The sequence below is a fragment of the Chiloscyllium punctatum genome, chromosome 23 (genome assembly GCF_047496795.1).
Source record: "Chiloscyllium punctatum isolate Juve2018m chromosome 23, sChiPun1.3, whole genome shotgun sequence".
Lineage (NCBI taxonomy): Eukaryota > Metazoa > Chordata > Chondrichthyes > Orectolobiformes > Hemiscylliidae > Chiloscyllium > Chiloscyllium punctatum.
This window is the reverse complement of record NC_092761.1, coordinates 81554191-81567792: the sequence shown is the minus strand read 5'-3', so window position 1 is coordinate 81567792 and position 13602 is coordinate 81554191. Positions and strand designations below refer to the sequence as shown.

General features: G+C 41.5%; 2 protein-coding genes across 3 annotated transcripts in view; one reads left to right on the top strand and one right to left on the bottom strand.

Annotated features, from left to right (window-relative positions):
* Positions 1-7425, bottom strand: part of pcsk7 (proprotein convertase subtilisin/kexin type 7) — a 218343-nt gene extending 210918 nt beyond the window's left edge. The window contains exon 1 of the mRNA XM_072593277.1: positions 6957-7425. The gene's annotated coding sequence lies outside the window, so the exon portion shown is untranslated. The remainder of the gene's footprint in view (positions 1-6956) is intronic.
* A 190-nt stretch (positions 7426-7615) lies between these two features.
* LOC140494176 (glucose-6-phosphate exchanger SLC37A4-like) overlaps positions 7616-13602 on the top strand; it is a 32657-nt gene continuing 26670 nt past the window's right edge. For both annotated transcript variants that reach the window (XM_072593280.1, XM_072593279.1), the window contains exon 1: positions 7616-7741. The gene's annotated coding sequence lies outside the window, so the exon portion shown is untranslated. The remainder of the gene's footprint in view (positions 7742-13602) is intronic.

Sequence of the window (13602 nt, the reverse complement as noted above, 5' to 3'; positions counted from 1 at the left end):
CTGTTCGGAGATGTTATTACACATCACTGAAACAGGTGAGACTTGAACCCAGATCTCTTCGCTCAGTGTACCACTGTGCCACAGATCCCCTAATGGCAGCTTCAATTCTGTTGACTTTTGTTAGTTCTAGCTGTGGATTTTTTTTTAAATAAAAGAGCTAAGTTAAAGTAGTCCAAATACTCAGAAAATATGCAATCTTCCTGTCATTCCACTTCCTAAATGTATGGAAGGAGCTGCCAGAGGAAGTGGTGGAGGCTCGTACAATTACAGCATTTAAAAGGCATCCTGATGGGTAGATGAATAGGAAGGGTTTAGAGGGATATGGGCCAAGTGCTGGCAAATGGGATTAGATTAGGTTAGGATATCTGGTCATCTTGGACAAATTGGACTGAAGGGTCTGTTTCCATGCTGTACATCTCTATGACTCACTATTCTTAGGGCTTTGTCAATGACCACTTGACCAGTTCCCCAAAGTGCCACTTGACAGTTACAATTGTAGAGCCTAGATTGCCACTGGCTCATCCTGTCGGTACTGACATAAAACCAAGGACTGCGGATGCTGGAAATCAGAAAATGGACAAGTTCAGCACTTCTGACAGTTTTGGAGACAAAGCTGATCACATTGAACACTGTTAATCCACTGACCCTTCATCAGAACTTCTAAATGCTTTGGTTTAACCTGCCTCCACCACATTCTCAGGTAGTGAGTCCAAAAGCGCAACTAGCCATGCGAAAAATGTTTTATTTTGTTATTTTTACTTCTTTTGTTAGTTGGTTCAAATCTATTCCCTTTTCACGAGTGAGAAAAGTTTCTCCAGATTACTCTGTCCGAGATGTCTCACGATTTGAACCCGTCTCAGCTTTCTTTCTCCAAGGAAAATACTCAATTTCGCCAGTCTGTCTTTTGAGCTAAATTTCAGACTGTAGCACCTTGTGCAAAATAAAATCTCCCCATTTTATGTAGCACAATTCAATATTGACAAATAGGTTTTGACCTGAAATATTATCTGTTTCTCGCCCAGCTGATACTGAATGTTAGCAGCAGTTGTTTTTTAAGTTAGAATTATTTCCTGAATTAACAAAGACAGCTGAACCAAACAAAGGTTTTGTTTAATTCTGAATTAAGGAAAGGAGAGAGAGAGACATGATCACAAAGCTGCTTGCAAAATGGGTGAAACAAAGAATAGACTGGTTCTGAAACAATTCAACATAACCTAAATCACACAGATACTATTAACAGTAAGTTTCAGCCGCAAACTGTAAAAGGTGACCCCTTGTCAATTCCTAGGATCCATCACAATCTCCCTCCCTACTACTGGCATGAAACATTTTTTTTAAACTCATGAACTCCAATCAGGAGATCAGAATTATGATCTACTTAGAAAATATCCAAGTGCTGATTTTAATTTCTGATGCCAAGCACTGGACGAACTGATCACACAATAGAACAGAACAAACAAGCCCAAGAGGCATAATTGTATACTTAGCTCCTTAACAACAGAATACATTTTTTCCCCCACCATTGAATGAAGCAGCCTCTGTTACCTTACAACCAACCAGTCAATAGACAAGCATATCACCACTTAAATGTCCTTCTGGATGAGAGTCTTTCACACTGCTTGTTAGAAATTCAGAACTCATTTTGGACAGTTGAATGAGGAGCAAAGAGAACTTTCATTTTGCAAAACTGTGTTGTTTGGAGGTGATGGCATTGCGGTAATGTCACCGTATTAGCAATCCAGAACCCCAGGGAACCTGGGTTTGACACGGGTTCAAATCACATCTTGGAATGTGAGGAAATGTGAATTCAATAAAACCTGAAATAGAGACCGATCTTTTGAGAAGACTTGTAGCTCAGGTTGAGGCTCTGGATGTAGGTTTGCTCGCTGAGTTGGAAGGTTTGTTTTCAGACATTTCATCACCGTACTAGGTAACATCTTCAGTGAGCCTCCAGATGAAGCACTGGTGGCCTGCTTTCTATTTATGTGTTAAGGTTTCCTTGGGTCGGTGATGTCCTTTCCTGTGGTGCTGTCAGTTCCTGTTCTTTTTCACAGGAGGTGATAAATGGAATCCAAAACAATGTGTTTGTTGATAGAGTTCCGGTTGGAATGCCATGTTTCTAGGAACTCTCATGCGTGTCCATGCTTGGCTTGTCCGAGGATGGATATGTTTTCCCAGTCGAAGTGGTGTCCTTCCTCTTCTATATGTAAGGATACTAGGTGAGAGTGGGTCATGTCTTTTTGTGGCTAGTTGATATTCATGTATCCTGGTGGCTAGTTTTCTGCCTGTTTTTCCAATATAGTGTTTGTTACGGTTCTTGCAAGGTATTTTGTAAATGACATTAGTTTTGCTTGTTGTCTTTATAGGGTTTTTCAAGTTCATTAGCTGCTGTTTTAGTGTGTTGTTGGGTTTGTGGGCTACCAACACATTAGGGTCTTTCAAGTTCATTAGCTGTTGCTTTAATGTATTGGTAGCCCACAAACCCAACAACACACTAAAACAGCAGCTAATGAGCTTGAAAGATCCTATAAAGACAACAAGCAAAACTAATGTCATTTACAAAATACCGTGCAAGAACTGTAACAAACACTACACTGGACAAATAGGCAGAAAACTAGCCACCAGGATACATGAACATCAACTAGCCACAAAACAACATGACCCACTCTCCTTACATTCAGATGAGGAAGGACACCATTTAGACTGGGCCAACACATCCATCCTTGGACAAGCGAGAATTCTTGGAAGCATGGCATTCCAACTGGAACTCTACCAACAAACACATTGACTTGGATTCCATTTACATGTACCAGCCCCTGAGAAAAAGAACAGGAAATGACATCACTGCAGGAAATTATGTCATCACATGAAATGACATCACCGACCCAAAGAAACCTAAACACTTAAATAGAAAGCAGGACATGGGCGGTACGGTGGCACAGTGGTTAGCACTGCTGCCTCACAGTGCCAGAGACCTGGGTTCAATTCCCGCCTCAGGCGACTGACTGTGTGGAGTTTGCACATTCTCCCCGTGTCGGCGTGGGTTTCCTCTGGGTGCTCCGGTTTCCTCCCACAGCCCAAAGATGTGCAGGTCAGGCAAATTGGCTATGCTAAATTGCCCATAGTATTAGGTAAGGGGTAAATGTAGGGGAATGGGTGGGTTGCGCTTTGGCGGGTTGGTGTGGACTTGTTGGGCCAAAGGGCCTGTTTCCACACTGTAATGTAATCTAAAAAAAAAGCCACTAGTGCTTCATCCAGAGGCTCACTGATGATGTTACCTTGTATGGTGATGAAACGTCTGAAAATGAACCTTCCAGCTCATTGAGCAAGCCTACACCCTGAGACCCATCTGAATAGCAACCACTACTGATCATTATAAAAACCCTTTTGGTTCACTAATGTCCTTAAAATAAATCCACCATCCGTACCTGGGCTGGGACTCCAGATGCAAATCATCCCACTGTGCCAGATTGGACCAGGAGAGCATGACACAGAAGCAGAATGATTACGACATGAATTACAGATGGTCACATCTAACTGGACATCCGAGAACAACACAGCTGCTCCCACCATCCTTCCTTTCCCCATGGCTCTGCAAAATCTCCCTCCTCAGGTATGCTTTACAGCCACAATGGAATCTGTCTTTGACATGCTCTCAGTGCATTCCAGATTAGAACAACAAAACGTCATCTCTCATGTCATTTCACATTCTTTTGCCACTGGGCCTCAGGTCAATGTCTTCTCGATCTCAGTCCTTCCACCAATGGGAACGGTTTCTACTCTATCCAGGCCCTTCTTGATCAAATCACCTTTCAGCCTTCTCTACCCAGATAAGTGTCACCTGATCTACCCATGGAACAGAGGTCACTCGTCTTAAATGAAATGCAAATAGCCTCATCGTGTTGGGTAGAGGACTGTTATCAGTATGTAGATCAGTACCTACTGATTGCAATCACATGTGTTTGAGTTTTGGGTGAAGGCAGATTTAAGCTAACGATGCTGCTATGATGATTGTATACAGGCACTCCCCATCAGGGATCATGCACTTGTCATGCTGACTTGAGCAAGAAGGTAACAGGGAGCAACCCAAATACCAACAACTTTGGGAGATGCGGGGAGAATGTTCGCAAGGTCGATTCGAATTCAAAAAAAGTACAAGAAAGAAATTCCATTTCCAAGGAATCTATCACAACCGCAGAGTGCCTTACAAAAATATTAAATCAATTTGGTTACGTTGTGAAACACAGTTGCCAATTTACACACTGCACTGAGATAACTTTTTTTCAGAGATGTTGTTTCTGGATTAAATAATGATCTGGACTCTGGGAGAGAGTCTCCTGACTTTCTTGCAAATAATGCCCCATTGTATGGATGCCTGTACCTAAGAGAACGGATAGAGCATTAATTTGATGCTACATCAAAAAGGCATTAGATGAGATTCCCTACAATGCGGAAACAGGCCCTTCGGCCCAACAAGTCCATTCCAACCCTCCGAACAGTAACCCACCCAGACCCATTTCCCTCTGACTAATGCACCTAACACTATGGGCAATTTGGCCTGGCCAATCTACCCGACCTGCACATCTTTGGAATGTGGAGGGAAGCCAGAGCACCCAGAGGAAACCCGGAGAGAATGTGCAAACTCCAAACAGGCAGTCGCCAGAGGCTGGAATCGAACCCAGGTCCCTGGTGCTGTGAGGCTGCAGTGCTAACCATTGAGCAACTGTGCCGCCACTACTACTTATAATAGTGTAGCACTGAGTCCATACTCCATTGAATAGTCAGCCTGAATTCAGCAGGCAAGCCTCCAGAATGGGACTTGATTCAACAAGAGAAAGGAAAGAGAAATGATGGAAATTTAAAGCTGTAACATTGCCTTATTCTGCTGCTCATTTGGTCCAGAAACTGCTCCATTACAGGGAGAAAGGGCAGCCAACAAAATGTACATTAAAAAAAATACAGGCAGATGTAGAAACCAAGTAACTGAGGTAAAGTTGTGAGCAAAGGCAAGCAAAAGAGATACAGGATACAATTCAGAGATCGAGATTGTAAGGATGGAAGATGTCAGTCAAGAGATTACTGGCTTGTAAAGTTCATAAGAATACATAAAACTGTTTGGCACAAACGACAAGCTTATTGAGAAAGAAATAGCCACAGAAGGAAACAATATTTATCATAAACTACAAACCACACTGCATTTTTCTGCAGGAAGTCTCAAAAATATACTCTACAAAACAGATGTACAGGTTAGTGAGAGGAATACTAAAGAGATAATAGATTTGCTACTTAGTGCAGTAAACAAGGTATATACGACATATAGAGAAGAAACCAAAAAGTAAGTGGCAAGAAAGAGAGAAGAGTATGACAAATGCAAAATTAAAAAATTTTATCACAATGTCTGATACATTACTGGGGCATCCTGAAATGACACCACACTATCCATGGTAATATTAAGGCAGATCGCCAAATGTTTGAACAAACAGGTGAGTTTCAAGGAAAAGGTTAAAAGATATTGAGAGTCAAAGAGTTTAATGGAGGTGTTTCCAGAGCTTTGGGACAAGGCAGGTGAAGGCATGTCTGTCATTGATGAAGCAATTAAAATCTGGAATACTCAAGAGACCAGAACTAAAGGAATACACATACATTTTTGCCTACTTGTATTCTTTACTATTTTTATTAGAACAGAGCTATATTGTGTTTGATCCTGCATTCATCAATTATTTTAGTTTAATAAAAAAAAGTTGTGTGTGTGACTTTAAAAAGAAATAAGGGTCGAAGAGAAACCAGAAAGTACTGGCTTTACGGAAAACGGTTTGTTCAAATTCAGACAGCTTCACCACACTTTCTAAAAAAACAGCCCTGGTGAAATACAAAATAAACAACTGGTGCTAGAGACCAAGTGCTTTCTTGGCCCCATGAGAGAAAAGAAGGCAGCACTGAATTAACTAAAGAGAGAGAGCCTGTCAGTCAGAGCAACAGCAGCATGCAGATCCATAAGGCCATAAGATAGAGCAGAAGTTGGCCATTCAGCCTATTGAGTCTGCTCCATTGTCCATCAAAATGTCAATTAATCTGATAATCCTCAACTCTACATTCCTATCTTTTCGCCATTCTGATCCCATCACTGATTACAATTCGCTCAATTCTGGATATAGTTAAGGATCTAGCCTCACACACCTCTGCAGTAAAGAACTGCACAGACTTACCACCCTCAGAGAAGCAATTTCCCCTTATCTCTGCCCAAACCAGATGATTCTTTCTCTGAGATTACACCAGCTGGTCCTAGACTCATCCCCAAGAGAAAACATCTGTAATGTCAAACCACCTAAGAATACTGTATCGTTCAATAAACAAGTGAACCCCAAAACATTTCTCTTCCAGTGAGGTAGCTGAGGGGTGGGGGGTAATCTGACTGTTAGGAGAAAGTGAGGACTGCAGATGCTGGGGATCAGAGCTTAAAAATGTGTTGCTGGAAAAGGTCAGGCAGCATCAAAGGAGAAGGAGAATCGACGTTTCGGGCATAAGCCCTTCTTTAGGAATAAAGGGCTTATGCCCGAAACGTCGATTCTCCTCCTTTGATGTTACCTACTTCAAGGCAGTGATCGCAACCATTAAATCCTATTTTTTTTCCAATGAAGACATCAATTGTCTTATCTCTTGCATTGACTCCCCAGTTCTAGGACTCATTACAAAGTCACAAGACTTTACAATTACAGCTTCCCAACTGTCAGCAACTGTGTGCCTGCATTAATAGGGAACAAATCCAAACCTCACTTACCATCCGGATCGTCTGGCTGCAAAGGGATTGATACTACTTGGAAACTTGCCAGTTGATGCACCGAATGTGAACTTTATTTTCAAGAAAAACACCAAAACAGCATCAACATTGGGGGGGGGGGGGGGGGGGCGGGAGGATAGGGTCAGTCCCAAGCAGGTAAGCTCCGCGCAGCACTTACCTGCCCTCTTGAATTCTGCATTGAGGTTGATCAATGGCAAGTTCAGCTCGGTTCCCCCGAGTGTCAGCGGCACTGCCTGGAGGCTGGCAGGGGAGAGGAGGGAGCTGTAGCAGGGCGAGGGGCAGAATCGCCTGGGAACACACCCGCAACCAGTGCCTCTGGCTCCCTTAAGGCTCGCTCAACCACTCCATTGTATCCCGATGCGGAAGTCTCTGCCTCTCTCGATCCCTCTCTCTCTCTCTCTCTGACAACGTACAGAGATGCTCCGCTGACGGGAAACGTCAGTTCCGACCCTGCCTGGCAAAAATAAAACTGGAGAGAAATGCAGTCAAATACTCATTTCCGCCAATAACAAAGAGGGCGGCTGGAGCTTATCCCACCCCATTCTGTGGAAAAATGTTGCATTCTGCATAATGCACCGTTTAAGATGAATCCTGCACAGTTTAAGCTGAATCCCTAATAACGAGAATCCCATTGAAATCTCTCCTTTGCTGCAGCTTCTTGAGTTTGATTGACACAGAACGGGGTGTTGCACTGACCAATCCGCTCCCGGTTCCCTGGGATTGATACACTTTGTATCCATTCGGTGGCCACTGCCCTCATGTATGTAGATGATTGACAGCCCCCCCCCAGCCGATCATATGGAGATTCCCGAGACGGAGCGACCAATCGTGTGGAGTGGGTGGGACAGCTGGTTGTGCTGATCTGGAAGGAAGCGAGATCAACCGCCGCTATCCCGGGGCTCGGGCAGATACAGAGTTCTGACCTTTTACAAACTCTTACAGGTAAGAATGAGTGAGAGACCTCTTCAAACACTTCAGGGAAACGGTAGAGAGAAGGACATGCCGTCCCAGTTTGCCGTATAGGAGGAATCTTAACGGACTTGATGCAATTTTCCCGCAATGCAGTGAACAAGGCTGAACTATGATCTTTTTTTAAACATATTTCATGTGCAGCTCTGATGGACCTCGTTCTGACCTGGCATGATTGCTACTAAGTATTCCGGCATGCAAATAACAGGTTATTAATGCAATTAACTTTTCCCAGAGTTGGTTTCCGTTGTATGAAAAATACTGTGAATTGTCAAATGAATTAATCTGACTTCACAGGCAAAAACCTGTGATGGCAAACTTAAATATCAGGATCATTTTAAATATTCATAGCAGTGGCATGTTATATATTAATTCATGACTAGGTTAAAAATGTAAGATCGTTAGCAATACATGCAATAAAGAATTAAAAAGTTTTGTTTTACACAAGGAGCGATGAGACTGTGGATCTTTCTATCACATAGTGTTTGAGATGAAAAGCAGACCATTTAAGTGATTGGTGGCACATAGAGTCATAGAGATGTACAGTATGGAAACAGACCCTTGGGGGAATGTAGATTGGAAGCAGTTATTGAGGGCAAATCTACATCTAGCCTGTGGGAGACTTTCAAAGACCAGTTGATTAAAGTGCAAGACATACATGTCCCTGCAAAACTGAAGGATAGGAATGGCAAGATTCAAGAACCAAGGATGACAAAGTAAACTGTAAGCTTAGGAGAAAGGAAAAAGAAAGCAGACGATAGGTCTAGGCAGCTACAAAGTGATGAAGCCCTTGAGGAGAATAGAGAAGGAACTTAAACATTGAATTAAGAAGGCTAGAAGGAGCCATGAAATGTCATTAACCAGCAGAGTTAAGGTGAATTCCAAGGCGTTTTATGCATGCATTAGAAGAAAGAGGGTATCAAGGGAAAGAGTAGGCCCACTCAAGAACAAAGGAGGGGAGTTATGCATGGAGCCACAGGAAGTGGAAGAGATCTTTAGTGAAGGACATGACTGACCAACTTCAGGGAAAAGGGGAGTCCAGAACTAAAGGGCATAGGTTTAGGGTGAGAGGGGAAAAATATAAAAGAGACCTAAGGGGCAACTGTATTTAAAATTGATTATTGCAGAGCTTTTTTTTTGAAAAGGATCACTGACATCAAGGTATTGTGGTCCGGAGAACACTTACAAAACAAACTTGTACATTATTGGTAAGAGAGGAAGCTCGAGATAAATGGGGGCAATGAACTCTCTTACTACCCTGCAATTTATCTGATCCCGTTTGCAATATTGGGACATCCTTTTACCAGCTCCCTTGCCTCTGAGGCAGAAGCTTCTCATTTTAACTTTAAGGCTTGAGCTGATAATTTAAGGTGAACCTCTAGTGTGGTGCTCCATTATTGGAAGTGCATCATTCAGATGAACGTTTCTCCCATGAACCCTTATTTCCCACCCATCCAAACCAATCCTTGTCCTGACCATGAGGTGGACTAGCACATTCAAAAAGCTGGAAGGTTTCCAGTTTCCATGGTAACCATTTCTCCCTCAATAGCCAATAATACCAATGAATGCTTTGAATGTTCGCTCCGCTTATTACTATTTGTTCAACCTCACTGTGTTTATATCATAACAATAATTGTTTTCAGAGTTGTTCTTTGCACGTGAGGTTGAGAAGCTCAAGACATGTTACAGTGCTGTACAATTTACAGCCTGAGTACAGGTAGTTGTGTTTCAGCTGAAAAAAATAATTGTTTAGAAGGCCATGAAATGCAAACTGGAAATTAGTTTTATACATTTGGTGATCGTGCTGACCAGGAAAATGTATTAATTCTGCTGCTTGGACAATGTGGTGCCATAATATTGGTGTCTGAACTTCGCTTCCATTTTTAACCATGGTACTATCTCCATTTTCATGTTTGTGGTTAGTGATTTAATCCAGTACAGTATTGTATCATTGCAGAGAGGTTTAAAAACGACATGAGGAGCAAACGTTTTTACACAGAGGGTGATTTGCATGTGGAATTAAATTCCTGATCTCGTGGTGAATGCGGGTACAGTTACAACATTTAAAAGGCATTTGGATAAGTACGTGAATTGGAAAGATTTGGAGGAATATAGATCAGGAGTAGGCTGATGCAACTAGTTTAGTTTGGGATTTTGTTCAGCTTGGACTAGTTGGCCCGAAGTGTCTGTTTCTGTGGTGTATATCTCTGTGACTCTAAATTCAATCTCCTCCCCCCCACCCCCCACTCACTGTATAGCGTCATAGAGTCATTCAGCATGGAAATAGACCCCTTGGTTCAATTCATCCATGCCGATCAGATTTCCCAAGCTAAACTCATCCCATTTGCCTCCATTTGGCCAATATCCCTTTAAATCTTTCCTATCCATGTATCTGTCCAAATATCTTTTAAATGTTGTAACTGTACCTGCATCTAGCAAATTAATCATTTTTACTTTAAATTCATGTCTTAGAGATTTTAGAATCCTTTATTTCAATCAGACACTGTGTGCATCCTTTAATGCATCACCTGAATTCAGTTAGAAAATTTAACCAGTAGTATATTTAACCAGAGGAACAAGATGAAAGTTTTAATCTCCATCACGAATGGACTTTTTATTTTTAAGACTATCAATAATGAATACTGAGAGTCTCAGCAACAGGTGCAAGAGAAACATTTTGAAAGCAATAGTCGTGGTTAATGTAACTTTGGGCTGTGACAAGCTGGTGATGTGGACATGCATTCAGAATCTTACACTGCATCACCAAGTCTTTTAGATCATTAGTATGACCTAGATAATTAACATACATCTGTCACCCTGATGGCAGAGTTGGTCTTTCCATCCTTGTCAGATTAATTGATGTGCAGCAACTCTGTATTTTGTTCAATTAACAGTCTGATTATGGAGTTCCACAGAGAAATCTCCGCTAGAACTGAGAACTGGTTAATATTGCATTAGATTTGATTTGATTTATGTATTGTCATGTGTATCTTGTTAGAAAATACAGTGAAAAGTGTTGTATAGGGTTACCACTGTCTGGCAGCATCTTAAAACACAAAACCAAAACATAGAAAATAAGAAAGAAAAATGAAGAAAGTGTCCAACTTTACTGTCCTTTTTATTAAGCTGTCAGTGCAAGGTGGTGTACAACTCACTCTCTAACTCCCTAATTGAACAATGTTTTACTACATATAACTGATTCTGGTTTGACGCCATTTGAGTAGGTGCTTCGCAGTAACCCCATGTAGCAAAGCAAGATGTCAAGAGAAAAAAGCAAGTCCTGCAATCGGTCCATGTCACAATCGCTTAATTTTCCAATGTACTTCACAGTTACTGACATATTTCTCAAATGTGTTCACTGTTGGAATGTAAGAAATAATGACTGTGCCTAAACATTTGATGATTCCTCGAATCTGTTTTATTTTAACTTCTCTCCTGACATTCTTGTTAAGGAAGCGGGTGAAAGATTATTAACAATAGGCAGAAAAGTGGCTTTGAGGTAACAATCAGATCAACCATGACATTATTGAATGGCAGAACACATTTGACGGCATGAATGAAGTGCATTTTCACGAAGAGCAACAGCAGTGGGCTGGGGGAGCGGGGATGTGAAATTTATAAGTATTTTGTCTTTAATCTTAAATAATACAGTTGTGTTACAATTTTGTTTGGTACAGCTTGTGTTTTTAGTCTTTGTTTGGGAATTTCCCTTCCTGAAGGCACTTCCAAAATTCTAACACATATGCTTAAATGATCACTGCTAAACTGTGAGCATTGCTGGACCCTCACAGTTGATGCTGACCTCACCAAATGTCTGTAGATGTGCAACTTGCAGTCTAGCACCCAGAACGGATCTCCAGGTTGGTACATTGACCACGTCGCCTCTTCAGAAGGGAAGAGGAAGGTGGGTCCCTGAAGCAGCAGAATGTAATAAAGCTGCCTTCCTCAGGACTCCTTTTTGCAGCGATTGGGTTTAATGGTGCCCTTTTCAGTAGGACTTTATAGCCTGAAAAATAATATTTTCTTTCAGTCTAGCACATTCTCTTGATCCCAGCTCCCAACTCCATTGCTGCTAAAAATAGCGGAGCACGTTATGTGCTTGAAATCAATAGTGTGGATACAATTAAGAGACAGCTAGACAAGCATGTGAGGGGGAGGGGGATAGATGATTATAATGATATGTCTAGATGTGGAAAGAAAGGAAGTTTGAGTGGAACTGCTTGCTGTAATTTTAGTGCCCTCAGGTTAATCTACCACAATCATCTCCAAATCTCTCTGATGAGACAGCAGCCCAATAATCCTTTTGAGACTATGACAATTTTACCTTTATCCTTTATGCTAGTACATTTGACAGTTCTGCCTTGGAATCAGGACAATCTGGGATCCAAAGATGAGAAGTTTCTTTAAGTACGGAGGAAGCCATCACTGTATGGACAGTAAGAGGATCTGGAGTGTTACTTAATGTAAGGATGAATGTGATCATTGAAAGGTGAGACACCTTTCTTCAAGGGAAAGGAAGAACTTAAATCAAAAAGGCTGCTCAGGATGTTAAGTCAAATTCTCGGAGCAGTTTCTACACAAATAATCCTGTACTAACTCACTGCTTGAGGTTACCATGAAATAACATCACAGATTCTTGCAGCAGAACCTGTGTGACAACTTGGGACTATGCTGTGAACAATAAGATATGGATAGTCCATCGTTATGCTGTTTGTCTGCAACATGAGAGCAAAGCTACAACTCAATTGCACCGTACTGGAAGTGTTGGTTTGTAAAACCTTACAGCAGTTAAAGAAAGGAGTGTTTAAGTCATCCGGAACTATCTTTTAAATGTTTCGATAACACCAGTAAAAATCAAAACACAAAATGAGAATTGCTTTCAATCAGACTGTACCAAAAGCAGCTAATGAAGTACTGTTGAAGTGTAGTCATTGTTATAATCATTTAAAGGGAGGAAGTCCTTTGAAGAAAGCCAATTGGCCCATCAAGTGCGCTGATTATGGAATGTACAACAGTTACCCTATGTGGAGCAAGTGTTCCAGCTCCTGATCTCAGTCATCACAGTGAGTAGGAAAAATGTGGGCAAACAGCAGACAGAATCAGGCTCAGTTCTGATTCAAACTGTAGTTGAAATCCAGGTTGAGGAGAAAAGGAGTGAGGGTGATGATGATGATCAAAATGCCTGACCTGGATGGTGTTCTTCTCGTTGAGGATCGGATCGGATCAGATTGGGCGGGCAGTGATACCTCCAATAGCTAACTCCGTTTCAAACTTTCATCCACACTGCTTCTCACTGGAGTAAAGTCACAGAGGTTCCATTAGCCCAAAGCTGTACATTGAGTTACAATTTCAGGGAGGGAGCTGGCAAAGGACAATGTTGTGTGTTTCACATATAAATGTGAAGGAAAATACTGTGTCTTTAATGATTATGATTAGGTGCTGACTGCAAACAATTAATCTCACACGGGAATCAAAAGAAATGTGCCATCATATGTGATGGGAAATTGTCACCACCTCCGAGCAGGAACTTAATGTGTAGCAGTTCTGCCTAAGACCACTGTGCAAATGGTGTTGAATGTTAATTAAACCATGTAGTTAATTTATTTTGAGATTTAAAAAAAAAATCCCATTAAAACAGTTCTGGTTATGATTCCATTCCAGTGTGTTGTTCTGCAGATTCTTTGTAAAACTTCATTAGGAAACTAGATAAAGTGTCGGTGAGGTTAAAGAGTGTTGAAAATAAGCTAAAATCTTGTGGCTGAGCTGTTATAGTTAACTCCATTGACCGACTTGCACCTTGCGTTTCCGTCTTTGACCTACAGTAGCCATCTTTT